This window comes from Rhinolophus ferrumequinum, chromosome 9 (genome assembly GCF_004115265.2).
Source record: "Rhinolophus ferrumequinum isolate MPI-CBG mRhiFer1 chromosome 9, mRhiFer1_v1.p, whole genome shotgun sequence".
Classification (NCBI taxonomy): domain Eukaryota; kingdom Metazoa; phylum Chordata; class Mammalia; order Chiroptera; family Rhinolophidae; genus Rhinolophus; species Rhinolophus ferrumequinum.
In genome coordinates this window covers 8580766-8595336 of record NC_046292.1, presented here as the reverse complement: position 1 = coordinate 8595336, position 14571 = coordinate 8580766, and positions in this window count along the sequence as shown.

Genomic DNA, 14571 nt, shown 5'->3' with positions numbered 1-14571 from the left:
TGTCACACAGTGGGATTTCCCTGGGGCTCGGTGACCTTTCTGCTTCCTGTCTTTCCCACAGTTCCCCGGCCAGGGGCTTCCCAGAGCAGATGGTCTGTCCATGGGCTCATTGTTTTAAAATATTTATTCAGTATTATTCAAAAGATGGTGTCGTGACAAGAAAGAGAAAAACGAAAGAAAAAACCATAGCGAAAGAAAAGGATGTTGGGTATTCACAAACCGCCCGAGCTGATGCTGTCCTCCTGCCTGCAGATGGTCCTCGGGACCCAGCTCAGCACAAATTCGTACGGAGCTGCAGTTTTGTGGTTGTTTTTTTTAACTTATGTTTACAATATACAGTTTAACTTAACACTTTAATAGAGGTTTTCTGTATTTACACCTAATCTTTAAAATTCACACTTGAAAAGTCATTTTAATGGCTTTATATTATTCCTTCATGAGGCTGTCCCGTATTTTTAGACAGTTCTTTCCCTAATGGCTGTACAGGGATGTGTCCATTTCTTTTGTTTGTTATTTTGGCATTGACAACAGCACAACCGTATGTACTTTAGCAGCTGTGGCTTTTGTGTCTTTTAAACCTTTACTGTGGGATGAATTCTAATAGAGGGTTACAGAGACCAAGAACATAAATAGTTTTATGGCTTCTTTTCTGGGCGTCATCTCGTTTCCTTTCCAAAGGCAACATCACTGTGTAGTGCCATCAGCAGCAGAGTAAGGATCCGAATTTCTCTGCACGCTTGCCAATGCTGGGTGTGGCCTTAAAAACATTTTTCTTTTCTTTTCTTTTCTTTTTTTTGCTAACATACTGTTTCCCCCAAAAATAAGACCTACCCCCAAAATAAGCCCCAGTTAAGATCGTCAGCCAGACAGACGCATTTAATACGTTATGACGATTTTCCAGAAGAAGACGACATGACTGTATTTGAATAAATGTAGATTGTTGTACATGAAAAAAATAAGACATCCCCTGAAAATAAGCCCTAATGCGTCTTTTGGAGCAAAAATTAGTGTAATACCTGGTCTTATTTTCGGGGAAACACGGTAGTAAATATAAAATAGTCTCTTGGTGCTGCTGTAGACTGCTCTTCTTTGATTATTAGTGAGGGTAAACCTTTCCCCTAGTGGTGGTTCCGAGCAGGTGAGTTTGGCCGGTACATTAACCTTCAGCCCCCGACTGTCAGACATACACCTCCTCACGGCATCACTTGTGATCCTTTTTTTTTCCTAATTCAGCCAATCATTGTCTTGTATTTGCATATTTATAGGAGCTGTAGCCATGGGCAGTGCTTTCAGAGTACCAAAATTAAAACCTAGTCTTTGCCCTGAAAGCGGACAATCTATGTTCATATTTCCAGTATTTCTCAGAACTGCCCTATATGAGTCTTCTAAGAGTAGCTTAAATATACAGTAGTAACTCCATTATCTGGAGAATCCAGACAACTCAGAAATAAATTAATTTTATTCCAGACACAGTTATCTGGGTTGTGAATATGTATATATTTTTCAGCCATTCACACCTGAATGGATGGGTGACACGCAGCAGAAACCTCCTTAGTTGGAGAGATTTAATGAAGACAGCAATGGAAGAGTTTTCTTGGGACAAGCAAAAGGGTTACAGCATTTCATAGGTAATACAGAAAAAAATTAGGAACACGTCACAGTCGCCAGACTTCACATTTGTGGGTTGGATTTTCTTGCTGTACTTTCTGTGACAATTAAATGAGATGTAAAACTCTTAATGCAGTGCTTGTCATGGGATAAACACTCAATGAATGCCAACTGCTGTACTCCAGTTTCTTTGTATGTCAATGATCTTTTCATGTTCTTTGCTCACATATATTGGACTCTTGATTTTTCTTCTTGTTTGTTTTTATGAGCTCTTCATATATGGTAGCCACTCTGCCTTTAGCTCATTTTTCCTGACATTTTCCTTTGGTCATAACATTTAGAATGTTGGGAAATTTGTGGTTTTTCACATCTGCTCCTTCCCCAGAGCTGTCCTGGTTTGCATTAGGGTCACCCTGTCCCTCAACTGTCCAAGAGGACTTGGCTCATTGAAGCATGTGGAACAATTCTTTTGAAATGAAAGGACTCAGAATCTCCGCATTCTGAGGGGCTCTTGTCCCAAACGAAGGCAGTTTTCTTGATTTTGTGGTGGTTGTTCTTGCTTTATTTTTTCTTTTGCAGCAAATTCGTGCATGCATCGAGTATCCAATGGGAGCCTTCTACGTGCAAAATGCTGAATTTGGGGACATAATGGCGAACAAAATAGGTATGTCCCTGCCCTAATGGAGCCCACTGTTTACAGGGAGACACACACTGGCTGATGTCATTCTAGTCAGTGAGTATTTATTGAGCATCTGCCATGTGCCAGGCTGTCTGCTAGGGGCAGGGGACACCCAGGTGCACAGAGATGGCCCACCATTAACCACATAATCACACAGGTAAATAGAGAGTGACATATAACATGTCTGAGTTATGAAGGAAGGGCTGGTGGAGCTCTGAAGGCTATGACACCAGGATGTGACCTATTCTGACTGGGGGTCTGAGGGGAGGGAGGGGTGTCAGTTAAGGAAGGCTTCCCAGAGGAGGCAACATTGGAGGGGAGCTCTGAAGGCTGACTGGGAGTTAACCAGGCAAAGGGGGAAAAGAGTTTTTTATAACAAAGGGAACAGCACATGCAAAGTCCTTGGGGTGGGAAGAAACAGTCAGCTGGGTCCAGGGTTGGCCACTGGGACTCTGGGATGAAAGGCAGGGTCAGTGTTTAGGGGACCCCTCTCATGGCTTAGCCCACCCTCAGGGCCCCATCTGACCCTGCCCCGCCTGGGCAGCCCCCCTCCTCATCTGATGGCAGGAGAGGTGTCAGAAGCTCACTTTTGGAGGACACATGGCAGAGAGCGAGGGAGGGCCATGTGGAACCTCGCTGTCACCCTGGAACTTTCTCTGACCTCAGTGGGGGAGTGGCCTCCCGCCTTCGGGAGTTCACAAGGAGGTGAAGTCTCCTCCCAGCGGAGACCGGAGACCGGTTTCTTCCCCCCCAGGGAGGCCAGGCAAGGCCAGGAAGGGTGTCCGCTCTGACCGCTCCCCTCCCCAGTGCTAGGGACCAAGCAGCAGGGGCCCCCATGACTGTCCTGTCCTGGCCATGGGCTTGGGGGGAGGACTGACACCTGGGGATTGCAGGGCTGAGGCCAGACCTCTGCAAGTCCCCTGAGCATTTCCCTCGAGGCGCAGGGACCAGCTCAGAACTCAAGTTCACTCTGTGGCCACAGGACCATGAGAGTGACGGCCACCTGGAGCACATCAGGCTTTGCAGTGTGTTCTATAAATGAAGCTTTGGATCTCTCCCTCGGCAGCACCCAGGGCTGTCATTGGCTTCCCACAGTCCTTACAGGGAAATTCCAGCTCATAACTTGGGGCCTCGGGAACGTCTGCATAGACTTTGGAGCCAGACAACTCTGGGCTGGAATTCCTGATCCATCTCTACTCTCTGTGGGACTCTGGGCAGATTTACTTCTTGAGCCTCAGTTTCTCTACGTGTTAAAATGGGTTCACCTTACCCTGCGGGGCTGTGGTACTGATGTTTGGTGCCTGGTGATGGTTACCGGCAGTAGTTCGGGGAGAGGGAGCGTTGCCACCGCTGGCTGCTCTCAGCAAGTCATCAGACTTAGTCCTGGAGGCTGGGGAGATGGTCGTAGGTAAACTGAGGCCTCGCTTGCAGGACCCACAAGTGTCATTTCATCCTCGCAAGAACCTGGTGATGGAGATATAAGTAGTATTAGCCTCCTACAGACGAGGGCTCTCAGGCCCAGAGAGGTTGTCAGACTCACTCAAGATTGCACAGCAAGTAAAAGGCCCAGCATAGTCCGGGTGGAGGGTGTTTGCTGAGAACCTAGCCCAATCTTGGACCCAGAAGCTAGGAGCCAGAGAGGAAGAAGTTTCCTGTACCAGCTCTCCCTGCAAGCCAAGAATTCCCCAAAGCCACGCACCACCCCTGGACCTCAGGACAGTTTCTCCAGCAAACGGGGCTGCAGGCGGAGGGAACTCGGCCCCTCCGAGGGAGCTGCTTGTCATTCTTGCCCAGCCCCTAGAAGAGCAGCTTGTGAGTAGGGCCAGGCCGGCCCCTTTGTTGCACGCTGACAGGACGGTGCAGCCACCACACACTTCAGCTGCCAACTCGCTGCGGTCACTCAATCCATCACCGAGGGCGGGGGCTCCTGGCCTGCCGCTCGCCTGCAGTGTTGTTCTAGTCTGCCTGGAGCTGTGAGATAAACGGGGCATGAACTGGCCCCCTGGCAGGGGGTCAGCCCCTTCTGCCCTCATTAAAGTGCCAATCAAGAAGAGGAATGGAGACAAGCGACTGAGCTCAGCCTCTGCGCCACCGACACTCCCCCCCCCCCCCAAGAAAGCCTGGTGAATTCCCACCCCTGGCCCTCGGGGCGTCTGGTTGCAACATCGCCCTTGGTTTTCCCTGCAATGAGAAAGGCTGGGGGGTCTGGAAATGCAAGGCCGCAAAGGCCACTCACATGAACCGACTGCTGCCATGTAACAAACTACCCCAAAACTGCGTGGCTTAAAACAAAAACCGTTTTATTACCTCTTGTATCGAGTGTCAGCTGGGCTCAGCTAGGTGAGTCTTTAGCTCCGCATGATGTTGGCTGGGGCTTCACTGCGCCGGAGAGCTTCCAGACAGCTGATGCACGTATGTGGTGCCTGTGTGGGGATACCCAGAAGGCTGGGCTCACTGCTTCCTTAGGACGACTGGGCATTTCTGTCCATCTCCGTAGAGTGTTGGGGTTTCTCCCGTAGGGTAGCCATACTACTGATCATGACCTAGGACTCCTAAAAGTGCAGGAGTAGAAGGTGCCAGGCCTTTTTGAGACACTGACCTGGGACAGGCACAGAGTAACTTCTGCTCCATCCTACAGTGAGTCATGGGCCAGCCCCGATTCCATGTGGGAGGGGACCCCAGGGGAGTGGATTTTGGGAGGCATGATATCTTAAGACTGTCTCTGGAGACTGGCGAATCCGTGTGATCCCAGGGGAGGTGCTTTACTGGGTAGAGGGTAGAACAAGCTCTTCTCTCCTGGGTTCCCTGTCTGGAGACCTAGTGAACCAGAAGCCTCTTGGTCGGGGGTGGGGGGCTGTAATTCTCCCCTCCCATCTATATACATACTCTCCACAATTCATCTATTCTCTGCAAAAATCCCCCAAAGCCTATAACGAGGCACTAGAAAAAAATGAATAATAGCATGATTATGTATTCATTTCAAATGTTAAATAATAATCATTGTTATCATTGCTTGAGAGTTTACAATATGCCAACATTGCCCTTAGAAATTATATCTTATTTCATTCTCCCAACATCCCTGTGGAGATGACACTCTGGTGACCCTCGTCTTATGGAAGTATCAGTTAGTGGGCTAAACTGTAACAAATGGACTCCCAAATTCTTGCTAACTCAAACACAAGAGAAGTTTGTTTTTCACTTATGTAACCATGATGAGAATTCCTGGTCAGCAGGCTGCCCACCTCCACTGAGTGTTAGCCAGACTCAGGTCCATCCAGCTCTGGGCTCTGCTATTCCCTTTGTCTTGCGGGAGTGAACGGATCGCTCTGGCTGCTACCTGGAGAACGGCCCCAGGTGTGTGTGTATGTGGGGAGGAGATGGGATTTGATGGATATGCCCACATTTGCCCTCTAAATCCACTCTCCTCTTCTCTCCCCCTCCCTGCCCTGGGAGGCTAACCTCCATGGACTGTATCGATTGGACTCCCAGCCTTCTGGCTTCCAGTGAGGTTCAACCTATGGGAGACAGTGGCAGGTGATCAGAGTCCCTTGCCTCTCTCTCTGCCGGGCTGTAGTTTGACAGTAGCTGACCTTTTCACCCAAGGTCATGGCTCCTCCCATGAGGTGGCCCTTTCCAGCATCTATAACTCTCACTGGTCCTGGGGGTGACAACAGGATGTCTCTTGTTGGTGCCCTTGACCACACCCATACCTTGTAATCACCCCTTTGATAACCTCTCTGCAACCATGTCCTCTGAGTGTGCCATCTATATCCTGCTGTGCTCCCGGCTGGTCCAGGGGGCAAGGGAGGAAGCAAGGAAACTGTTCAGGAGGCGACTGTGAACATCCAGCAGACAGATGATGGTGAGGAGATGGATAAGATTTTCTGGTGGACTGGATGTGGAGTTTGAGTTAAAGAGATGCTTCAAGGACAACTCCCAAATTGTTGACCTGAACAACTGGAAGATTGCAGTTATTTATTAAGATGGATAAGACCAAGGTAGAGAGGGGCTTGCGAAGGGAAAAACAAACAAACAAAGAAACCTACCTCTGAGTTCTGTTTTAGACAAACTAAGTTTAGGGTGCTTTTACGACTTCTGTGTGGAGATGCTGAAAAGGCAGTTGGAGCTCCAAGTCTGGATTTCAGGGCAGAGATCAGGCTGGAGATATAAACTTGAGAATTGTGAATATGTAGATGGTATTTAACGCCTCGGGATTCAATGAGCTAACCAAGAAGATTACAGCTGGAGCAAAGAAGAGATCTGACAGTGAGCTCTGAGTTTTTTCAGCATTTCGAGGCGAAGACGACGAGGAGAAACCAGCAAAGAAGACTAAAGAGGAGCTGTCAGTGAGGTAGGAGGAAAACCAAGAAACGATGGCTTTCCTGGAAGCCAAGTGAAAAAAAAAGGGGGGAGGTTCCAAGAAGAAGAGAGCCATCAACAATGGAGAATGCTGCTGATTGTTCAGGTTAGATGCAGCCTTATAACGAAGATTAGAGTTGACAAAATAGAAGCCATTGATGACCTTGAAAAGGAGGTCTTGAGGATAAAAGTTTAATTGAAAAGGGCTCAGAGAAGAATAGGAGACATTTCTGGTTCTATCCGTGGCAGAGTGGCTGGTATTGGACTTATCTTCCTGTCACAAATAACTGTAATACTGGACGAAATATATGAAACAATCATTATCAGTCATTGAACCACAGCCAATGCAAAGCTATGATCCTTAAGAGAAGGGAAGCGCAAAGGCTGACCTCCACATTCAACTTGACTTTCTGCCTAGGGGTAATTTTCAAATGGTGGCACAGGGAAGCAAATGCCAAGCAGAGAGTATAGTCTCAGTTGGCGGATAAAAGAGAGTTCAGCGTTTAGGGCTGCTAAAACAGCTAGAATCTGAGGGAACCACAGAGAAGCATTAGCAGAGATGGAGCCCCAAAATTTGCGCACGCATGCCATTCAGATCTGTAGCTGAGTCCTAAGGTGTACATGCACAGGGCAAGACTCCACAAGGCCTAGCAAAACACCTCCTTGGGAACCGAGGCTGAACAGAGATTTCAGAGGTCTCAGTGCTGAAGTGCTATTGTACTTCTGAAGCATCCAGAGAGGCGAGAACTCAGCGAAAACCCTGAGAATGCAACTGAAAATCCAGAAAGGGTACTGTTTAGAAGTAAGTACATAACCTAGAAGTAATGGTTTCACCCTAGGACTGTGGGAAAATTGAAGTAGACCCTCCTTAACAAAGTCTAAAATCAATTCTCAACAAGATCAAGTTATTTAACTGCTTACCAGAAGAAAAGCAAAGCTAAACAAAACAGTATTCTTTAGAGGATGATATCATAATCCAGAGTCCCCACAATGTAACATTCAAAAATGCTTAGCATATAATAAAAAGTTATTAGACATGTAAAGAAGCAGGAGATGTGACACACAGTCAAGAGAAAAAGGTCAATAGCAGTAACTTCAATGTAATCCATGTGTTGGAAATGGCAGACAAAGACTAAAATATATAGATGTATTAAAGGATTCAATGGAAAAGGTGAACAAAACATTTGTGCCAATGGGAAATTTGGCATAGAAATGAAACATTTTTAAATGGAAATTCCTGAACTGAAAAATACAGTATCTGAAATGAAGAATTCTTTGGAAGCACTTAATATCATATTGGACATGGCAGAAAAAAGGATCTGTAAACTCAAAGACAGGAGGTCAGCAGAAATTATCCAGACTGGAGCACAAGGAGAGAAAAAAAAAAAAGAATAAAAAAATAAGTCATAGCAAAGCATCCAAGAACTGTGGGACAACATTAAATAGTCTAATATACTTGGAGTTCCAGAATGAAAGCAGAGAGAGAACATGGGATAGAGAAAATAACTGAAGAGATAATGGCCAAACATTTTTCAAAATGAATGGCACCTATCAACCCAGATTCACGATGCTTAGTACATCCAAAGGAGGATAAATACAAAAATACCATACCTAGATCATCAGTCAAACTACTAAAATCCAAAGATAAACATTCTTAAAAATCAACTAGAGAAAAAAAGAATCCATCATATTCAAAAGAACAATAAGAATTATGGCTGACTTAGCACAAACATTGGAAGCCAAAAAGTAATAAGAATGACACCTACCAAGTGCTGAAAGAAAACTGCCAACCTCGAATTCTTTATCCAGTGAAAATATCCTCCAGCACTCAAGATAAATAAAGATATTTTCAGGAAAACAAAACTGAGATAATTTGTTGTCAGCAGAATTTCACTACAACAAATACTGATGATGTTCTCTAGGCTAAAGAGAAATGATCCCAGACAGAAGCATGTATCTGCAGGAAGGAATACAGCGCATCAGAAATGGTAAATATGTGGGTATTTACAAACATTTATTTAAAAGACTATTGACTAGTCAAAGAAAAACAATAATCCTGTCTGGTGGCGTTTATAATATATGCAGAAACAAAACATATGACAACAACACAAAGAGAAGAAAAGGTATAAATGAAATTATGCTGTTCAAAGTTCTTACAATAATATGAGAAATGATATGATATTAATTCGAGGTAGACTGTGATAAGTTCAGGATGAATATTGTAATCTCTAGAGCAACGCTCAAAAAAAACCAAGTATGTTTAAAAGCCAAGAAGACAATGATGTGTAAAACATGTAGGTTCATCGTCTATAACAAATGTACCACTCTGGTGTGGGAGCTGACAGTGAGGGACGTGACACACTGAGGGAAGGGCGTATATAAGAACTCCACTTTTCACTCAGTTTTGCTACAGACCTAAAACTATTCTAAAAAATAAAGTCTATTTTTTAAAAAAGTTGAGAGGACATAAAATGTAATTCTAAAATGTACTCAATCCAAAATAAGAAAGGCAAGGAAAAAACAAAGGAACAAAGAGCAGTTGGAATAGAAGACACACAGAAAAATGGTAGACTGAAACCCAACCGCACCAGTAATTACATTAAACGTGAATGGACTAATAAACATTCCAAAGGAAAGACAGAGAGTATATATACAATGAGATACGAGAATGAGACCCAACTATACGCTGTTCATTAAATATAGGGACACCCAAAGGAGGAAGGGACCAGGTTGGGGGAAAGCTACACCATGGAAACGAATCAAAAGAAAGCTGGGGAGGCTACGTTAATACCAGACAAAGAAGACTTCAGGACAAAGAACATTCCAGAGATAAAGAGAGATACTGCATACTGGAAAAAAAAACAATTCATAAGAAGACATAATAATGCTAATTGCGTCCTGTTAATAATTCTAATAACATAGCTTCAATACATGAAGCAAAAACTGACAGAATTAAAAGACATCAACAAATCCACAATAACAGATTTGAACACTGCTCTTTGAGACACTGACAGAAAGCAGACATAAATCAATACAGACAGACAGAGGCTTTGAAAAAGAGAATGTGAGAAGAGGAGGTGGAGAGGGAAACCCCAATCTTTTAAGGAATTTGACTTGAAAGAGAGCAGAGATGTGCGCAGTGGCTGGATTGGGGTATGAGGTCCAGTGTAGATTAAGATGGGAGAAAGGACAGCACGTTTGTACTCTGGTGAGAAGAGTCCAGGAGGGTGGGAAGAGGAGATGCAGGCCAGTGAGAGCACAACGGCCGGTGCAAGGTCCTTGAGTGACAAGGGAGGAAGGGATATGGGCACAAGCAGAACTGGTCTCAGAGGGTTGTTGTTTCTGTGTCAGGGGAAATGGACCTTTCTCAAGACACTGGGCCTTGTCCTATGGCCAGGCTTCCTGCGGATGGGCGGGGGGCAGCTGGGGCAGGATCCTCACCAACCTCTCAGACGTGGTATGGTCCTGTTCTTTTTTCTCCACATCTCTGTCCCAAGATAATTCAAGTTGGTCACAGGAAGCTATCCCAACACTAGAGGCTGGGGACAAGAAGGCTGCTTTTATAATTTTCATATACACACGCTCGTATGAATATATACATAACTGCCTGTATCTATATCTATATCTCTATCTCTGGATAGAGAGTCTATATTTAGTCTCTGTGTGTGTATCTCTCTGGAAAAATACACAAGAAACCAGGAAACTGGATACTGGATGACAGGAGTGGGAGGGAGGAAATAAAGTAACCATAAATAAAAACAAACACAGAAGGCAACACTTGACAAACAACATTCAGCATAGTCTACTCTACTTCTGGTTCCCTTTTTAAACCCGACATTTTATCTTCTATATACATGTGTTTCAGGAATTTCATTGAGAAAATATGAAGAACATTTAAACCCAACCATCTGGCCATAAAGGCTATAAGTAGATAAGAGTTGTAAATAAGTCTGCCAGTCACCTTTGCTAAGCACTTATTTTGTGCTTAGGATGAAAAAAGTCTCACTCTATCACTAGCAGATACTCCACAACCAGAGATTCATCATTCCTATTTTCAATCTGTTGACATATTTTAAATATTATGAATTATTGAATTAAAACACTAATATCCAGACATGCTCATCCGTCATTTGTGAGGGCCTTCTTGACTAGATAACTCGATTAACAAAACAAAGCTGAGGGCCAGAAAAGGAGCTGCAAGATGATCAAATGCCTCCTTCCCCCAACGCCTGCGCTTTTTAAACATAATTGGTGTCATCTTCTGAAATAAATTGGCTGCCGTGTGGGACCACGAAGTGCTGTCCTGAGGTCCGGGAGCCTTTGGGTCAGACGTGGCCACCCAGGGCTCGGCTGGCTTGCTTTTCCTGGTCTGTTTCACATGTGCCTGTCGCATGCCCATCTCCTGCCTCTGTGCCTGGGACTTGAAACACCCTGGCAGCCGGCCAGAGGCCTTGGTTTTCTTTGCAGAGTTGCCCAATCTGTTGTTGGTGTTTAGCAAGCAAAGCGAGGCTCTTGGAGGCCAAAGAGAAACAGATGGCCCTCTTGCCTCTTCTGACCCCCAGGGAACTCCAGTGGACCTGAGAGCACCGTGAGACGCTCCCCACATTTCAGAGCCCATAGACGTGGACTGATCTGCCCTAAGGCTGACAGGCAGTCCTCGGATGGACCGGAAATGACAGGGCCAGGCCGACCCACACCGGGCATCCAGCTGTGAGAAAACTGGTTGCTCCTGACAGCCCGTGGGCCTTGCATTCTTCCAGCACCAGGCTTGCTTCCCTTCTCCACTGTTCTGCACCCTCTTCTCATCCAGATGAGTGCTCCCCACAGAGTTCCAAAACTAAATAGATCCACGAGCCCCCAAACTGAGGCTAAGTACCTGGTAGGAATCTGCTCTTTGCCCATCAGAAAATTCCTCAAAAGTCAAGGCCTTAACTCAGAGGTCTGGATCCTCATGGTGGCCTGTATGGCCCCAAGGCGGGGGGCAGGGGTGGGGGGAGGGAGAACCTGGGAGGCCCTGGGGCAGAGGAGCCTTCCCATGTGGCTCTGTCAAAACCCTGTTACCCACCGCTGTGCATGAACCGGGTCTTCACAGCATGTGCCAGGCCTGCGTTGCCCGAGGGCCCAGAATCCAGACACTTCCCAAAGCATTTTTTTTGCATTTCTGTGTAACAGCCCATAGTGGATGGTCCTGTCCTCTACTTCTGTTCTATCCAAGACGGCAAATGCCAGCTACCCGTGACTACTGAAATGTGCCTAGTCTGAACTGATACTCTCTGAAAGGATAAAACACAACGCCAGATTTTGAAAATGTAGTGCAAAATAGGTACAGAAAGTATCTCCTTAATACTTTTTATATTGACTAACACTTGGTCATATTTTGGACATAGTGAGTTCAGTATATTCTGAAAATTAATTTCCCATTTCTTTTTCCTGTCCATAAAATGTGACTCCTTTAACATTTTAAATTACGTGACTTGCATTGTATTTCTATAGGACAGTACTGGTCTACTTGGTAACACTAACAGCTGCATTTCACAGAATCCCTCTGGTTCCGAGGTAGAGCTGCCAAAAGGGGAGGATGCATGAGATTTGGGAGACAAGGGTGAGCCCAGCCACTATGCCTGGAAGGTCATCGATGGGTCAAGGCGGTGAGAAACAGACCTAAAAGGCCGGTGAGAAACAGACCTAAAAGGCTGGTCGATTCCAGGCTTTCTTTGCTCTTGTCCTGCAGCCAGCTCTTACTCCTGATGGCCAGCCTCGCTGACCGACACTCACCCCACCACAGTCTTTGCTGCAGACTCACAGAGGGCAGCAACAGAGTCAAAAACCTTTCAAAGATGTCCACCTGGGCCCCTCCTCAGTCCTACTCTCCATCCATCCGGAGAGGTTAATGACCTTGTTCTGACCTTCTCACCCCATTTCAGCCTTCACCGCCCAGGCTCTGCCCATAACTGTGTGTGGTCTGGTTCCTATAACACAACCTTGATTCTCTCCCAGTCCTGTTTCTGCTCCCTCATTGATGATACCGACCCCTCATGAGGCACTGAGCCCTCACAGTCTAGTTTGATTGGGAGTAAACACAACTGAGAACGTAAACACACTGGTTAATGTACCAAAATACAACCGGACACGTCTGAGAAGCACGAGGGCCACTCTTTGCTGTCGGGCTTTCTGTCCTGGCCTCTAAGATTCCATTTCTTGTCATCCCACTCACACTGAGTTATTCTCTTTCTCCTTCGCCATCCCCCTTTCCACTGGCTGCTTCTTTCCTGTTCACAAGCATGCCTACCTTCCGATTTTATTTCCTTTAAAACACCTAAAAAGAAAAAAAATAAACATCCTCCCTCTCTCCTACAGCCAAATTTGAAAAATTCCTCCTGTTTGGCTCCTGATATTTCAACGCCACCATGCCCAGAACTGCTGGGGAGAAGGTCACCGATGGCTGAGTTTCCAAGTCCATTAGCTTCTTTTCAGTCTTGCTCAACCTGACCTCAGAGCAGAGCTGGACCCCACTGCCCAGTCTCTGCCTCCTGAGCCCTTCCCCCCAGAACATTCCCTCTGCCGTTCTCCCCTCCTGACTGCCCTGCTCTCCCGACACTTCCATCAGGTCTCCCACAGGTTCTGACCTCAGCCCTTATCTCTTCTCACTTCACACCCTCTGTGCAATGTCTTTTACTCCGTAGTTTATTTAAACTTTCATCTCCAAAGCAATGACTCCCAAATCTTTATCTTGCCAACACTGCTAACTGGATGTTCCAAAGGGCCCCATGTTTAATGTGTCCAAAATGAAACTTCCACCTTCCGGTTCTCCATCTGTAAGACCCTTCCTGTTACAAGCGATCTTCGTAAACAAATGGACCTTTGAACCAACTCAAGCAAAGCCCAGGGCCTCAAGTGATGTCCTCACAATCTGGTCTCTCTTCATGTCTCAGGTCGGCCTCTCTCTATTTTGCTTCACTCTAGGGCAGGCCCGCCCTACACGCTGGTTCCCGGCAGCTCCAGCCTCAAGTCCAGTGGAAAGAAAGCATCTCTACCTGGTAGCTTCTGCCCAACTCCCTGGATTCACTCTGATTGGACCAAGTGTCCATTCCACAACCAATTCCTGTATCCAGGGACAGGATTACACTAATTGGCAATTGGATTTCACGTATCCACATTTGGGTGGGTAAGAGATGGCTTTCCCAAAAGGAATTTAGGGTCTATTTCCAGAAGAAACAATGGCTCACCCTTCTTTTGCTTAGCACGATTTCAAGATTCAGCCATGTGGCTTTGTGTGCCACTGGTTTGTTCATGTCTCTTGCTGAGTAGTGTTCCATCCGTACGTTACACTTCAATTTGTTTATCCATTCACCTGTTGATGGACATTTGATTCATTTCCAGTATTTGGTTATTATGATTAAACGTTTGTGTACAAGTCTTTGTATGGACACGTTTCCATTTTTCATGAGACCTAGGGAGTAGAACTGATGGGTCATATGGTGAGTGTATGTTTAACTCTTTGAGAAATTGCCAAGCCGTTTTCCAAACAGTCTTTCATTCCCACCAGCACTGTATGAGAATTCCATGTGCTCCACTTCCTTGCCAATAGTTGCTGTTGTCAAACGTTTTAACTTTAATTACTCTACAGGTGTGTGGTGGTATTTCTCTTAATTACTCTACAGGTGTGTGGTGGTATTAAATTGTGGTTTTAATTTGCATTTCCCTGAGAGTGGTATTGCATGGTTTTCATGTGCTTTTTGGCCTTTTGTATATTTTTTTTTATGAAGTGTTTGTTGAAATGTTTGCTTATTTTCACTTGGGTTATATAACTCATTGAGCTAATTTGCTAAAAAGATTGTTTAAAAATTTTGCATCTATGTTCATGAGAGATATTGGTCTTTACTTTCTTGTAAAACTTCTGTCTGGTTTTGGTTTCAGAGTATTAC